Here is a 13,429-nt window from a genome sequence, read left to right on the forward strand (position 1 = left end):
GCTGAGAATATTTGTAGTTCAGTTTGAGTTCATTGCTCAAACTAGGTAACATTATCAGTGCGATGCTAGTTCAACTTGGATAAACCGTGAAAAAGGTCAGCCAAGTCTTGGACCACCTGTTCCAGTGATGGCTAACCATTTCTGCTCACAGTCACTCATGCCCTCATCACCTCGAGGGTCGACTACTGTAATGCTCTCTACATGGGGCTACCTTTGAAAAGTGTTCGGAAACTTCAGGTCGTGCAGAATGCAGCTGCGAGAGCAATCATGGGCTTTCCCAAAAATGCCCATGTTACACCAACACTCCGCAGTCTGCATTGGTTGCCGATCAGTTTCCGGTCACAATTCAAAGTGTTAGTTATGACCTATAAAGCCCTTCATGGCACCGGACCAGACTATCTCAGGGACCGCCTTCTGCTGCACGAATCTCAGCGACCAATTAGGTCCCACAGAGTGGGTCTTCTCCAGATCCTGTCGACTAAACAATGTTGCTTGGCGGGACCCAAGGGAAGAGCCTTCTCTGTGGCGGCCCCGACCCTCTGGAACCAATTCCCCTCCAGAGATTAGAATTGCTCCCACCCTCCTTGCGTTTCGTAAGCTTCTTAAAACCCACCTCTGCCGCCAGGCATGGGGGAATTGAGATACTCTTTCCCCTAGGCCTTTACAATTTTATGCATGGTATGTCTGTATGTATGTTTGGTTTTACAATAGGGGTTTTTAAGTGTTTATATTGGATTGTCATATGCTGTTTACTAATGTTGTTAGCAGCCCCAAGTCTGCGGAGAGGGGCGGCATACAAATCCAATCCAATCAAATCAAATTTAAAAATGTTACCCAGTTTGGTCTGCAAGAAAACCGCCAAGCCCAGAGGCCACCTAGGACTCCTCACAAATAGATGTCACTAGGAGCATCCCTCCCCACCCATGGGGGTGTAAAAATGTAATATGGAAGCCATGCTCACCCACAATCGTCTGTGGACGTCCAAGATTCAGATAAGGGGATTACAGTTTTAGGAACATTTTTGATACGACTAGGAATTCCATAAAACGCATCAATCCAAATTCACTTGATGTCCCAATTAGCCTGACGGATAAAATTCCAACTGCACTGGTAGTTCATCTTCTACTAAGAGAAAATAAAGCCAATGGGGAAAGAAGGGGAAAGTGTAAAAAAAAAACACAATCCACTGTGATAGAACATTCTGACCAAGGGCTCTAGAAAAGGCAGAGGAATATATTTTTTTTAAAGCTATAGGATTATGATTCTGAACAGGAATAAAGTGCTTTCAAGCCCAAAATACATTTATTTCTCGGGATCAAGATAAACAAAATGTGAGAGTGGATTGCTGCCATTACTAGTGGCTGCTACATTACTCCAGGAAGCCGGGGAAAATCACTGACCAAAGAAGAGCCACTGCTGCTTTAAACCTCTTGGGCTTGCTGTTTGAATCTTGGCAATGATCCTCATAGATTAGGGTCATGTATCCTGGAGGCCTCTAAAAGCAGAGTGGAGAGGCAGAATAAAACAGAGCTCTGAACAAAAGCAGGGACATCCTATGCAGCAGCCATTTTGTTACACAAGCTTAGTGTGTGAGCTTCAGCACAAGACCGCCCTTGAAAGGAGATTTTAAGCCTTTAAGCCATCTTTTTTGCAAATGCATTGGTTTCATTTTTAGTACAGTGGTACCTCTACTTAAGAACTTAATTCGTTCTGCGACCAGGTTCTTAAGTAGAACTGCTTGAACTTACCATGGGTCAATCTCCTACACCTTTCCTCTATTCCTATATCTCTTCTTCTATTCTTTCATTGATATATTCTATTCCTATATCTTCTTTTCTATTATTTCTTAGATATACAGTGGAACCCCGACATAAGAGCTGCTCTACTTAAGAGCAACTCGAGATAAGAGCTGGGAGGGGAGAGATATTTTTGTTCTACTTACAAGCCCAAATTCGAGATACAAGCGCCAAGGAGCTGTCTCCTGAAGCCAAACGCTAACTTCCGCGTTCGGCTTCAGGAGACAGCTGCGAAGAGGCGCGCGTGTTTTAAAAGGTTGCAGCCGGCCTGGGGGACTCGGGGGGGTGCTTGCAGCTTTCTTTCTTGCTCTTTTTCTTTCTCTCTTTTACCTTCCCTTCCTCTATTTCTTCTTTTCTTTCTCCTTCCCACCTTCTTCCCTCCCTCCCTCCTTTCACTCATTCCTCTCTTACTCTCCCCTTTCATAAGTTTCCTTGCTTCCTTCCTCTGTTCCTGTCCCTTCCCCCTTTCTTTCTTTCTTTCTTTCTTGCTTTCTTTCTTGCTCTTTTTCTTTCTCTCTTTTACCTTCCCTTCCTCTATTTCTTCTTTTCTTTCTCCTTCCCACCTTCTTCCCTCCCTCCCTCCCTTCACTCATTCCTCTCTTACTCTCCCCTTTCATAAGTTTCCTTGCTTCCTTCCTCTGTTCCTGTCCCTTCCCTCTTTCCTTCCTTCCTTCCCACCCTCCGTCCATTCATTCACCCATTCCTCTCTTGATCGCTTAAAGCCGGTCCCTGGTGCAAAAAGGGTTGGGGACCTCTGTCCTACAGGATTGGGTGGCAGAGAAGTTGAACATATGTAAATTTAAAAGTTTAAGAAAGTTTACAAGTTAAGTGAAAGAAACTTCATTATTCATTTATATGTACATGTACATTTCTTCATTAAAAACATGTCTTTCTGCATAATTTAGACTAACTTTGTGAGTTTTTTGAGGGCTGGAACCAATTAAAATTATTTACATTAATTCCTATGGGGAAAAGTTGTTCGAGATAAGAGCTGCTCGACTTAAGAGCCCAGGTCCGGAACGAATTAAACTCGTATCTCGAGGTACCACTGTATATTACTATGAGTATCTCCTCTGTAACCTTCATCATGTATTTTACTATGTGTGCAGCTCTGCGTCATTGGCGAGTGCGTTCATGCATCCCAGCAAGATTTTGCCTCTGCACATTCGCAGGATGCAAAATCTTGCGAGGGAACACGTGTGTGTGAGATTTTGACAATTTTTTTGCTTCTGTGCATGCACAGACGCAAAAATATCACCGAAATCTCTCCCATGCGCATGCCCTTTCATGAGATTTTGCTTCCTGTGTATATGCAGAAGCAACATCTTGTTGGAGCATGCAGATGGGCACGCCGGCGACCCCTATCTGCACATGCATCGCACTGGTGGCGGCAGTAAGTAGCAACCCCTGCCCGCCTCTTCTCCTCTTTCCTTCCCCTTTTCTTAGAATTATATTCTTCTACAAAGAAAGACAGGTCTTTGCACGATGTATCTGAAATAGGATAATTTGACTCTGGTCATTTGTTCCTTGACTGAGAGGAACTATGGTAAGCTGAGTGACAGACTTACAAAAAGTTATAAGATATTCCCGAGAGCTTCCAATGAGGTACATGTGAATTAGACATCCCCAAAGAAGCGGGACAGTATATGGCAGAGAGATTACCAAACAGATTTTATTTAGGTATTTATTTATAACCTACCTTTATTGTTTTTACAAATAATTCAAGGTGGCAAACATATCCAACACACCTTTCTCCTTCTGTTTTTTTTTTTTTTTTTTTTTTTGCACAACCGCCCTGTGAGGTGAGTTGTGACTAACCCAACGGGCTTTCATTCATAAACTCCTGGTTTCTCACTTTCTAGCAAGGGGACCTTAATTGCTAGACCAAACTGGTTCCTTTGGCAGAGATCAGGCAATACAAGTCTTTCCAGACAAAAGAGAGATACTGAGAATGTGTATGTTTTTTCTGGACTGTTGCTCCTCATGAGTAGAATGTAGGAACTAAGGTTTTTGGAGCTGGATCTTGAACCGAGCAGCTGGGAGTTGAGGGAATTCAATGAAATCCATAGTCTATTATATACATAGAGATACAAAGTTCAGTCGCCTCACTTCTTAATTACTTTTGAATGTAATAAATTTATAGCTAAATACAGATTGTCTAAGGGTCAGGATAAGATTTATTTTTAATTTCACTTTCACTATTATTTTTTAAAGATAACTCCAGGCAGTGAACATAGCTAATACTCCTCCCTCCTTTTATTTTCTCCGCAACAACAGCTGAGGTGAGTTGGGCTGAGAGATTGTGACTGGGTCAAAATCACCTTCAGTGATTTATAATTGTTTTCAGATTACAGAGGAATAAAGAAAGGAAGGAGTTTTTAAGGATTTATAGTTTTTGGCAAAAAAAGCTTAACAAGACACCAGAATCAAGAAAGTTTAAAACAGATAAAGGTGACAGTTATTTTTAAAAGATTATTCTTAGTGAAAGTTTTTTTTTAATAAATAGGAATTAAATTAGACAAATGAACCAGACCTTCGTGAAGATATCTTCTGTTTACTATTGAAGAGTTCAGACAATTACCGGTAATCGGTTTTGCAAAATGAAAAGAAAAGATAATTTGAGCCAGACTTAATGGGGTGGTAGCTACGGAGATGGGGATATGAATTTTGATGTAGACTGGACCACGGGGTGCCATTAGAAGTAAAATTATTCAAAAAAATTTAAAATGGGGGAGCAAGTAAGAAACTGGTAGCTGCTGCTACCAGTTCCGAACTGGGGCAAACTAGTAGCAACACAGCACTGGTCACAATGGGACAAATTGGGAGGTATTAGTTTTTCTTTTTGTTTTTCTTTACTTGGGAATAACAGAGGCCTTGACTAGATTCTACTCAAAAAATTAGGGAATTTTTAGAAAAATAAAATTGGGATTGGAAGAGTTCCAAATGGTGGTATCAGAGGAGACTACACAAAAACTTTAACAGGTACAATAGGAAATTGAAAGTCATGATACCGATCTACAATATTTTTTTTCTAAACTTTTGGTTTGATAATGGATGATAAATACTTAATGTAGAACATAAATAGCAAATGTTCCTCAAAAGAGAGCAAAAATTATTATATAAAAACAATTACATTTGTACACATGTGGTATACTTGCTTAAAAAATACATAAAATATTTAAGTCATAAAAATTTGGATGGATTTAGTTTTGCCAAGGAATTATTTTGCATATAAATCTACAACTAAAACCAAAACTTGAATTGACTAATGGTAAATTTGCTAATGGAGCTTAATTTAGATGGGACTAGATTTTGATACTGGGAATTGATGCTTCAAATTATTTTATAAGAAACATGTGAAGAGTTTTAGTTTTTTCCTGTGAAAATTGGTGGTTGGTGAGGGATTGTAATGGAATTATCCTCACAAATGGACAGAACCTCTGGAAAAAAGGATTATTCAACAAATTACCATTATTTTTTTAACTTGATGGACAACTTAGGGCTGGTTCATATATTAAGACAGAAAAATGGAAATTCAAAAGAGTTTACTCACATTTCTTAAAAACATAGATGTTTTTCAAGGTAAACATGATTTGGATTTCAAAGGATGTGGCCACTTAGATTTCTAAAATAAAGATATTACCGAATACTTTTGTGCATCATAAACTTATGAATTTGATTTATAAAAGAAAATCTAATTCTTTTAGATGAAGACTCAAGAAAAGGTGCTATGTAAAAAAGCAATAATGAAATATTGGAAAAAGAAACCAAAATAATTAGTAAAAATAATTCAGGTAATGACCTTGATTTACAACTGGATTGGGTGTAAGTACAGTAAAGGTTTTATTAGAGGTCATAGCAGTGATTTTAAAAGGATAGTCAAAAGAAATCACAACCTATTTTAGATGAAATCAAGATAAAAGAATTAGAGAATTATCTGGAGAAGACAAGTATTTGTCAACAAATTAAGTTTCTACAATGGCAATTATCTATGTTAACAGTAGGAGAAATGGAAATAAAAATGAATTATGCAAAACAAAAGAAAATGAGTTTGCAAATATACCAAACATAAATTATGAAAAGAAAAAGGAAAGAAAATGGTATTGAAATAACAAGGAAGAATCATTCTATTAATGGACAATGAGACTATATAAAATCATTTCATTAATATTATTGTACTTTGTGTAAAGGAAGTGAAATCTTCCTAGAGAAAACAGATGAATACAATATTTACTGAGGACTATAGAATCAAGACAGATTACAAATGGACCTGTAATAATAAGATAAGTTTCTGAAGCTATAAAAAATATTAAACTAGGAACGATTCATGGACCAGATAGATTATCATGTTCTTATTATAAATATTTAAGGATGAACTTTTACAACCTTTACAAAACATAATTAACTTTACCCTACAGGGAAGGATGGTTGGAAAGAAGTGGATATAAATTAACATCCAAAGAAGGACAAGATTAATGTCTTTAAGAAGACATTTTGGACTATTGAACAATAACTACCACACAGGTTGTTCACAACAATCCTGACTGATAGACCAAACATATTTTTGCAAGAATACATTCACCAGGAACATTGTGGGCTTTACCATTAAAAACGGTTTAAAGGACAATGTCAGAAATGTATTAGACATTTTGGAATACTTGGAACAAAATAATGAAAACACATGGCACTGATCTTCTAAGAAACAGTCTGAATGGGGTTTTCTGTTTAAGATTATGGAAGTTATGAGTTTTGGAGAGCACTTAATAAAATGAAGATACGATCAAGCTACACTTGCGAGAAAACAAAAATAATTGTGAAAAGAGATTTAACAAAATGTTGTGAAATAAAACAACAAATAGGGATGGCCTCTCCTTGTGGAAGTAAAAAAATTAAAAGACTTTTAATTTAAGGTTTTCGCAAATGAACTGGCATTGGTTCTGGAAATTCTTTTAAAAGGAATAGAAATAATAATGGGCAAATTAAAAACAGTTTGTGCATTGGGAGATTTTAATGTTAATAAACAGAAGATTATTTGGATATCATTATAACAATATGAAATGCATGTTATTTTAATTGTGTTAAGATATAAAATGAAGTTATAATATATGTTAAGGTGGGATAAAATTGCCATTGTTGGAAACACCTTTCTGGGATAATAATTAACGTCTCATCTAGACTGATGACTTTATTTTAGATAATACCTGTTTTGACAAGTAATTTAAAGAGTTTCAGAATACATCTAAATTTGTGCAGCAGGGAAAGATATGTTAAGTTTTTACTTTCAATTTTCATTGTTAAATATAAAGTGTTACAAAATGCAAAGGATACTCACAGCTCAACCTTCCGTTACAGGCTGTTATTTTGAGAAACTAGAAGGAGGAAGGATTATTATGTATATTCACACTATGAGTTATTTATTAAAAATAATAAATTCAAGATGGATGGATTGGAGGGAGGAAGGAAGGAAAGAAGGAAGGAAGGATTTGCCTAATTTGAAATTGTATTTTTGCAGTTTGCTGTTTCATTTGGGTGCTATATAGAAACAGAAACTTTGGGGAGTTAGAAACACATAACCTGAGATTTGCGTGGCATAGATATTTGTGATATAACAAGTCAAGGTCAGTGTAGATTAAAAAAAACATGTTAGACATTCCATATTGAGAATATGGAATAGAATAGAATATACAGTGATCCCTCTATTATCGCGAGGGTTCCGTTCCAAGACCCCTCGCGATAATCGATTTTTCACGATGTAGGGTTGCGAAAGTAAAAACACCATCTGTGCATGCGCGCCCTTTTTTCTATGGCCGCGCATGCGTAGATGGTGGAGTTTGCGTTCCCCGCCGCCCACGCAAAGGGGAAACCCCGATTCGGCTCCTCGCTGCTGCTGTGCTACCGAGCAGATCAGCTGCTGGGCGGCCGAAGGAACCTTCCCTGGGTCTTCCCCCTCTTGCTGGCGGGCGGGCGAGCGGCGGGCATCAGCGAGGAGCCGGGGTTTCCCCTTTGCGTGGGCGGCCGGGAAGACCCAGGTTGGGGGTTCGGGGGGGTGCTGGGAAGCCCCCCAGGCCGGCTGCGACCTTTTAAAACAGCCGCGCCGCTTCCCAGCTGACTCCCGAAGCCAAACCCGGAAGTGGTTTTTTTTTTAATTAATTTTTTTAAAAAATCGCGATATAGCGTTTTGCGAAGATCGAGATCGCGAAACTCAAGGGATCACTGTAATTCTTTATTGGCCAAGTGTGATTGGACACATAAGGAATTTGTCTTAAGTGTACAGTATATGCTGTTAGTGTACATAAGAAGAATAAAATACATTCATGAAGAATAAAAAGATACAGCACTTAGTGATGGTCAAGGTTACTAATAAGCTAGCAAATCGTACTAGGAAACAAAAAGAATATACAGTGGTACCTCGTGATACGAACCCCTCGTGATACGAACCCCTCGTGATACGAACCCCTCGTGATACGAACCCCTCGTGATACGAACCCCTCGTGATACGAACCCCTCGTGATACGAACCCGGGGTTCGGAAATTTTTTGCCTCTTCTTACAAACTTTTTTCGGCTTACGAACCCACCGCAGATTGCAAAATGGCGCTCCACTGGGCACCGCCGCCTGGCTGTCACCTTTTAAAACAGCCGGGGGGTTTCTCGGCATTCTCCCGAATGCCGAACCCGGAAGTTTGGGTTCGGGTTCCGGAGGCCACCAAGAAGCGCCCGGCTGTTTCAGAAGGTTACAGCCGGGCGGTGCTGCCCGGCAGAGCACCGTTTTTACGATCGGCGGTAGCGTTTTCGGCTGATCTGGAGGCTGGAAAGGAGGTGGGGAATCCCAATAGGGAATTCCATGGGCGGAGCTTTGACGTCACGAAGACGTCCTTCCTGGAGGCCACGTACCCTTCTGAAACAGCCGGGCGCTTCTCGGCGGCCTCTGGAACCCGAACCCAAAAAGTTCGGGTTCGGGAGAATGCCAAGAAGCCCCCTAGCTGTTTTAAAAGGTGACAGCCGGGCGGCGGCACCCAGCGGAGCGCCATTTTGCGATTTTTTCCCCTTTGCATGCATTAATCACTTTTACATTGTTTCCTAGGGGAAACAACGTTTCGTCTTACGAACTTTTCACCTTACGAACCTACTTACGGAACCAATTAAGTTCGTAAGACGAGGTATTACTGTAATTGAAAAATACAAGCAACATGGTTATAGTCGTAAGTGGGAAGAGATAGATAATAGGAAGGAAGAGAAGAAGAATAGTAATACAGTCTTAGTAAATTATTTGCAGTATTGTGAGAATTAGTTGTTAAGCAGAGTGATGGCATTTGGGGGAAATTGTCTTTGTGTCTAGTTCTTTTAGTGTGCAGTGCCCTATAGTGTCTTTTTGAGAAGTTGAAACAATTTATGTCCAGGATGTGAGGGATCTGAAGTTATTTTCACAGTTCTCTTTTTGACTTATGCAATATATACGGTAGATCCTCAATGGAAGGCAGGTTGTTAGCAATTATTTTTTTTCTGCGGTTCTAATTATCCATTGAAGTCTGTGTTTGTCTTGTTTGGTTGCAGAGCTAAAGGACCATTACGGAGGTGCAGATGAAAGACTCAATGATTCCTCTGTAGAACTGAATCAGCAGCTCTTTGGGCAGTTTGAGCTTTCTGAGTATGCACAGAAAGAACATTTTTGTTGAGCTTTTTTGATGATGTTTTTGATGTTAGGTGTCCATTTTAGATCTTGCAATATGGTAAAACCTAGAAATTTGAAGGTCTCTACTGTTGATACTGTGTTATCGAGTATTGTAAGAAATGGTAGTATAGGTGGTTTTCTTCTAAAATTCAGCACAATTTCTACAGTTTTGAGTGTATTTAATTCAAGATTGTTCTGGTTGCACCACAAGGCTTGTTGTTCAACCTCCAATCTGTATGAAGATTCATCTTCATCTTGAATGATACCAGTCACTGTTGTACCATCTTCAAACTTCAGTATTTTAACAGAGGGATCTTTTGAGATGCAGTCTTTGATTTATAGAGAGGGGGCAGGCTCCTGTGCTACTTGTGCAGGCACCTGATACGATTTTGCTTAGCTTCACCTGCTGCTTCCTGACTGCTAGGAAGCTTATGATCCATTTACAAGCATAGTCGGGTACAGCTAACTGATTTAGTATAGTTAGAAGAATATCTGGAATGATTGTATTGGATGCTGAGCTGAAGTCAATAAAGAGTACCCTTGCATGGAGTGGAATGGAATGGAATGGAATAGAACAGAATAGAACAGAACATAATTTTATTGGTTAAGACACACAAGGAATTTGTCTTGGGGCACATGCTCTCAGTGTAAATAAAAGAAAAGTTAATCAACACTCATAAGATACAACACTTAATGATAGTCTGGGTATAAATAAGCAATCAAATCATATTAGGAACCAGTCAATATAAATTGTAATGTTGCAAATAAAAAGATACAGTCATGGATTCATTTATGGGAGGAGATGGGTGATGTGAACGCTGAGAAGATAGGTCTTTGGAGATTCAAGATTTAGGATGTAGTGGAGAGTTGTATTAACAGCATTAGCTGTTGATCTATTTGCTCGGTAGACAAATTGCAAGGGGTCTAACAGTGGATCCGTGGTTGTTCTCAGATGGCCGAGCACTAGTCTTTCAAAGGTTTTCATACTACAGATTAGAGCAACCAGTCTAAAATCATTCAGTTCCTTGATGGAGAATTTCTTCGCCACTGGGATGATAGCAGAGCATTTGAAGCATGAAGGGTCATAGTATATCTCTAGTGATTTATTAAAGATGCGAGTGAAGATGGGGACCAGTTGGTCAGTACAAGTTTTTAACCAAGAAGGAGTTGTCTCGTCTGGACCTGGTGCTTTTTCTGGATTTTGTCTGTGAAATAGGCTTTGCACCTCATTCTCTGTTTTCACCAGAGATGGTCGGTCCAATGGTATAGGGTACCAGGACTACCTGTTTTTGTTGTGTCTGAGATGGGGATTGTAGAAATGGGTGGCAATAGTTTTCTCTCAAACCTGCAGTAAAACACATTCAGGTCATCTGCCAATCGTTCGTTCGTTCGTTCATTCATTCATTCATTCATTCATTCATTCGATTTGTATGCCGCCCCTCTCCGCAGACTCGGGGCGGCTAACAACAGTAAAAAGACAATGTAAACAAATCTAATATTAAAAAATCTAAAAACCCCAATTTAAGAGATCAGTCATATATACAGTCATACCATACATAAATTTTATAAGCCTAGGGGAAGGGAATATTTCAATTCCCCCATGCCTGACGACAAAGGTGGGTTTTTATGAGCTTACGAAAGGCTCGTTTCCTTTAGCTTGGGAAGAAGGTTTGCTATAACTGGTGATAATTTTAAGAGTTTTCCATATGTTTGCTAGTTCATTTGTTCAGAATGGATTCCTTCGCTTCCTTTTGCTGCTCTGATATTTTGCTCTGATAATTGTGCAGGTATCGAATGTGATTTTACATAAGCATATCACAGAGGAGAAACACTAAGCAAACACAAATGGATAATTTATCATGAGATACTGGAATTTTATCAAGGGGAATGTAAAATAAAAATCAAGGGAAAAATTGTTGGCAGTGAAATATAACTATTAATGATTCTCTTATTTATAATAATTAGATTTAAACTAGATAAAATAATTTTATGGATTTGAACTTTCTAAGACTGAGTGTCAAACAGAGTGTACAGAAATGATGAATATGTAATTGCTAAAATGTATAGATTGTTCTGGAAATTTGAAAGAGGAGAACATGTGAAAGATTGTATGATAAAGTAGGATAATTTTTTTAGTTTGTAGTACCGTATAGTGATGGAAAAAAGGGGGGAATATGTGGCTATACATTAATGTTCACAGGATGTTAACATTAATATACCGGTACATTGCAATTGTAGACTTTTCCTTTGGGACTGGTAGGCAAATGATTGGAAAAAGTCATGTTTTTGTATATAATAAGTACAGAAAGATTATTTTATGTGCAGTGATGGAAAGATTCGGCACTGCACACAATGGAAGAATGATTGTTGAAAATGATGGAACTTGCTGAGATGGCTAAATTGACTTTTTTTGATCAGAGAAAAGACAATATCTACATTTATTGCTGACTGAAAACCCCATTAAACAGAAAACAATGAACGTTATGATTTACGGTTTTGATGATTAAACAGAATAGATTACAGAAAGAGAGGCATGTTATAGCAATAGAATAAGAGTTCAACTTATAAGGGTATATATACAGTAACTGCTATAAAAATAATCAGAAACTTTATATCCTTTTTCTTCCTTTTCTATTTTTTTCTTTATCTTTTTTCTCTCTTGCTCTTCTCTTTGGTTTCTTTCCCTTTTTTCTTTTTCTTTTTTCTTACTGTACATTAGTTTGTGTTAGTTTTTATATTGGTTTATGCGTTTGTATTATAGAATAGAATAGAATTTTTATTGGCCAAGTGTGATTGGACACACAAGGAATTTGTCTTGGTGCATATGCTCTCAACGTACATAAAAGAAAATATACATTTGTCAAGAATCATGTGGTACAACACTTAATGTTTGTCATATGTGTTGTTGTGTATATGTGTTTATATAAAACAGGGATCCCCAAACTTTTCACACAGGGGGCCAGTTCACTGTCCCTCAGACTGTTGGAGGGCCGGACTATAAAAAAAAACTATGAACAAATCCCTATGCACACTGCACATACCTTATTTCAAAGTAAAAAACAAAATGGGAATGTACTATTTAGAGGGGGGAAGAAGTCTGAAATTCATATATGCTTATGTTTTGTTTTTAATTTTCTTTTGTTAACATCTGATTGTAGGTTTTCTTGGCTTATATAAAAATGTATAAAGAAAGAAGGAAGAACTTTGACATAATGGTTAATAAGTTTTTTGAAGGAACATTAAGGAGGGAATTTAATTAAAAGAAAATGAATGTAACTGGATGACAAAATTAGGAAAAAAAACTTTTGCAACTTTTTTGATGATTGATATTAATTACTAACAAAATACCGCATTTTATTCATAGAAAATTAGATGGAACACTGTGTTCTGTCATTCATCCGCGGGCCGGATAAATCGCCTCAGTGGGCCGCATTCGGCCCGTGGCCCGTAGTTTGGGGACCGCTGATATAAAATTTACTGGGCCATCCCACTGTTGCAGAAGTCCAGTTCCACATATCCATATACTGCATTTTTCAGAGTATAAGACACTCTGAACTATAAGGCCTACTTACTTTTTGGAGGGATAAAAACTTCTAAAAATGGTCTGCCCCAGCTCCTCTCAGCCTCACTTAATTGACAAAAGAAGTATAGTACTAGACATAGTTCCCTCTAAGCTGAGCAGTGAGCAATCGCTCACTTAAAAATCATCATCAACTCAGAGTTTTTCAAACCTGCCCAGAAGCCGAGAGGGAAAGAGTGAGAGGGAAGGAGAGAGAGAGGAAGAGAGAGAAACAGATAGAAAAAATAGAGGAAGGAAAAGAGAAAGAAAAAGAATGGGAGTAAGGAAGAGAGAAAGAAAATCAAAATCTAGTTTGAATCTAGCTCAACTATTTAAGTGGCATTTTGATATTGATAGAGTTGCCCTATTATGAGCTCACTGTTATAGACACACAGTACAGTATT

The 13,429-nt window shown here is 38.3% G+C and overlaps 1 protein-coding gene across 2 annotated transcripts in view; it reads right to left on the reverse strand.

Moving 5' to 3' along the window:
- KLF9 (KLF transcription factor 9) overlaps positions 1 to 13,429 on the reverse strand; it is a 45,618-nt gene that overhangs the window by 14,896 nt on the left and 17,293 nt on the right. Inside the window, exon 2 of one of the 2 annotated variants that reach the window (XR_011558313.1) lies at positions 962 to 1,122. The exons of the other annotated variant lie outside the window; for it this stretch is intronic. The gene's annotated coding sequence lies outside the window, so the exon portion shown is untranslated. The remainder of the gene's footprint in view (positions 1 to 961; positions 1,123 to 13,429) is intronic. 2 annotated transcript variants of the gene reach the window in all.

Source organism: Erythrolamprus reginae, chromosome 2 (genome assembly GCF_031021105.1).
Source record: "Erythrolamprus reginae isolate rEryReg1 chromosome 2, rEryReg1.hap1, whole genome shotgun sequence".
NCBI classification, from domain to species: Eukaryota; Metazoa; Chordata; class Lepidosauria; order Squamata; family Dipsadidae; genus Erythrolamprus; species Erythrolamprus reginae.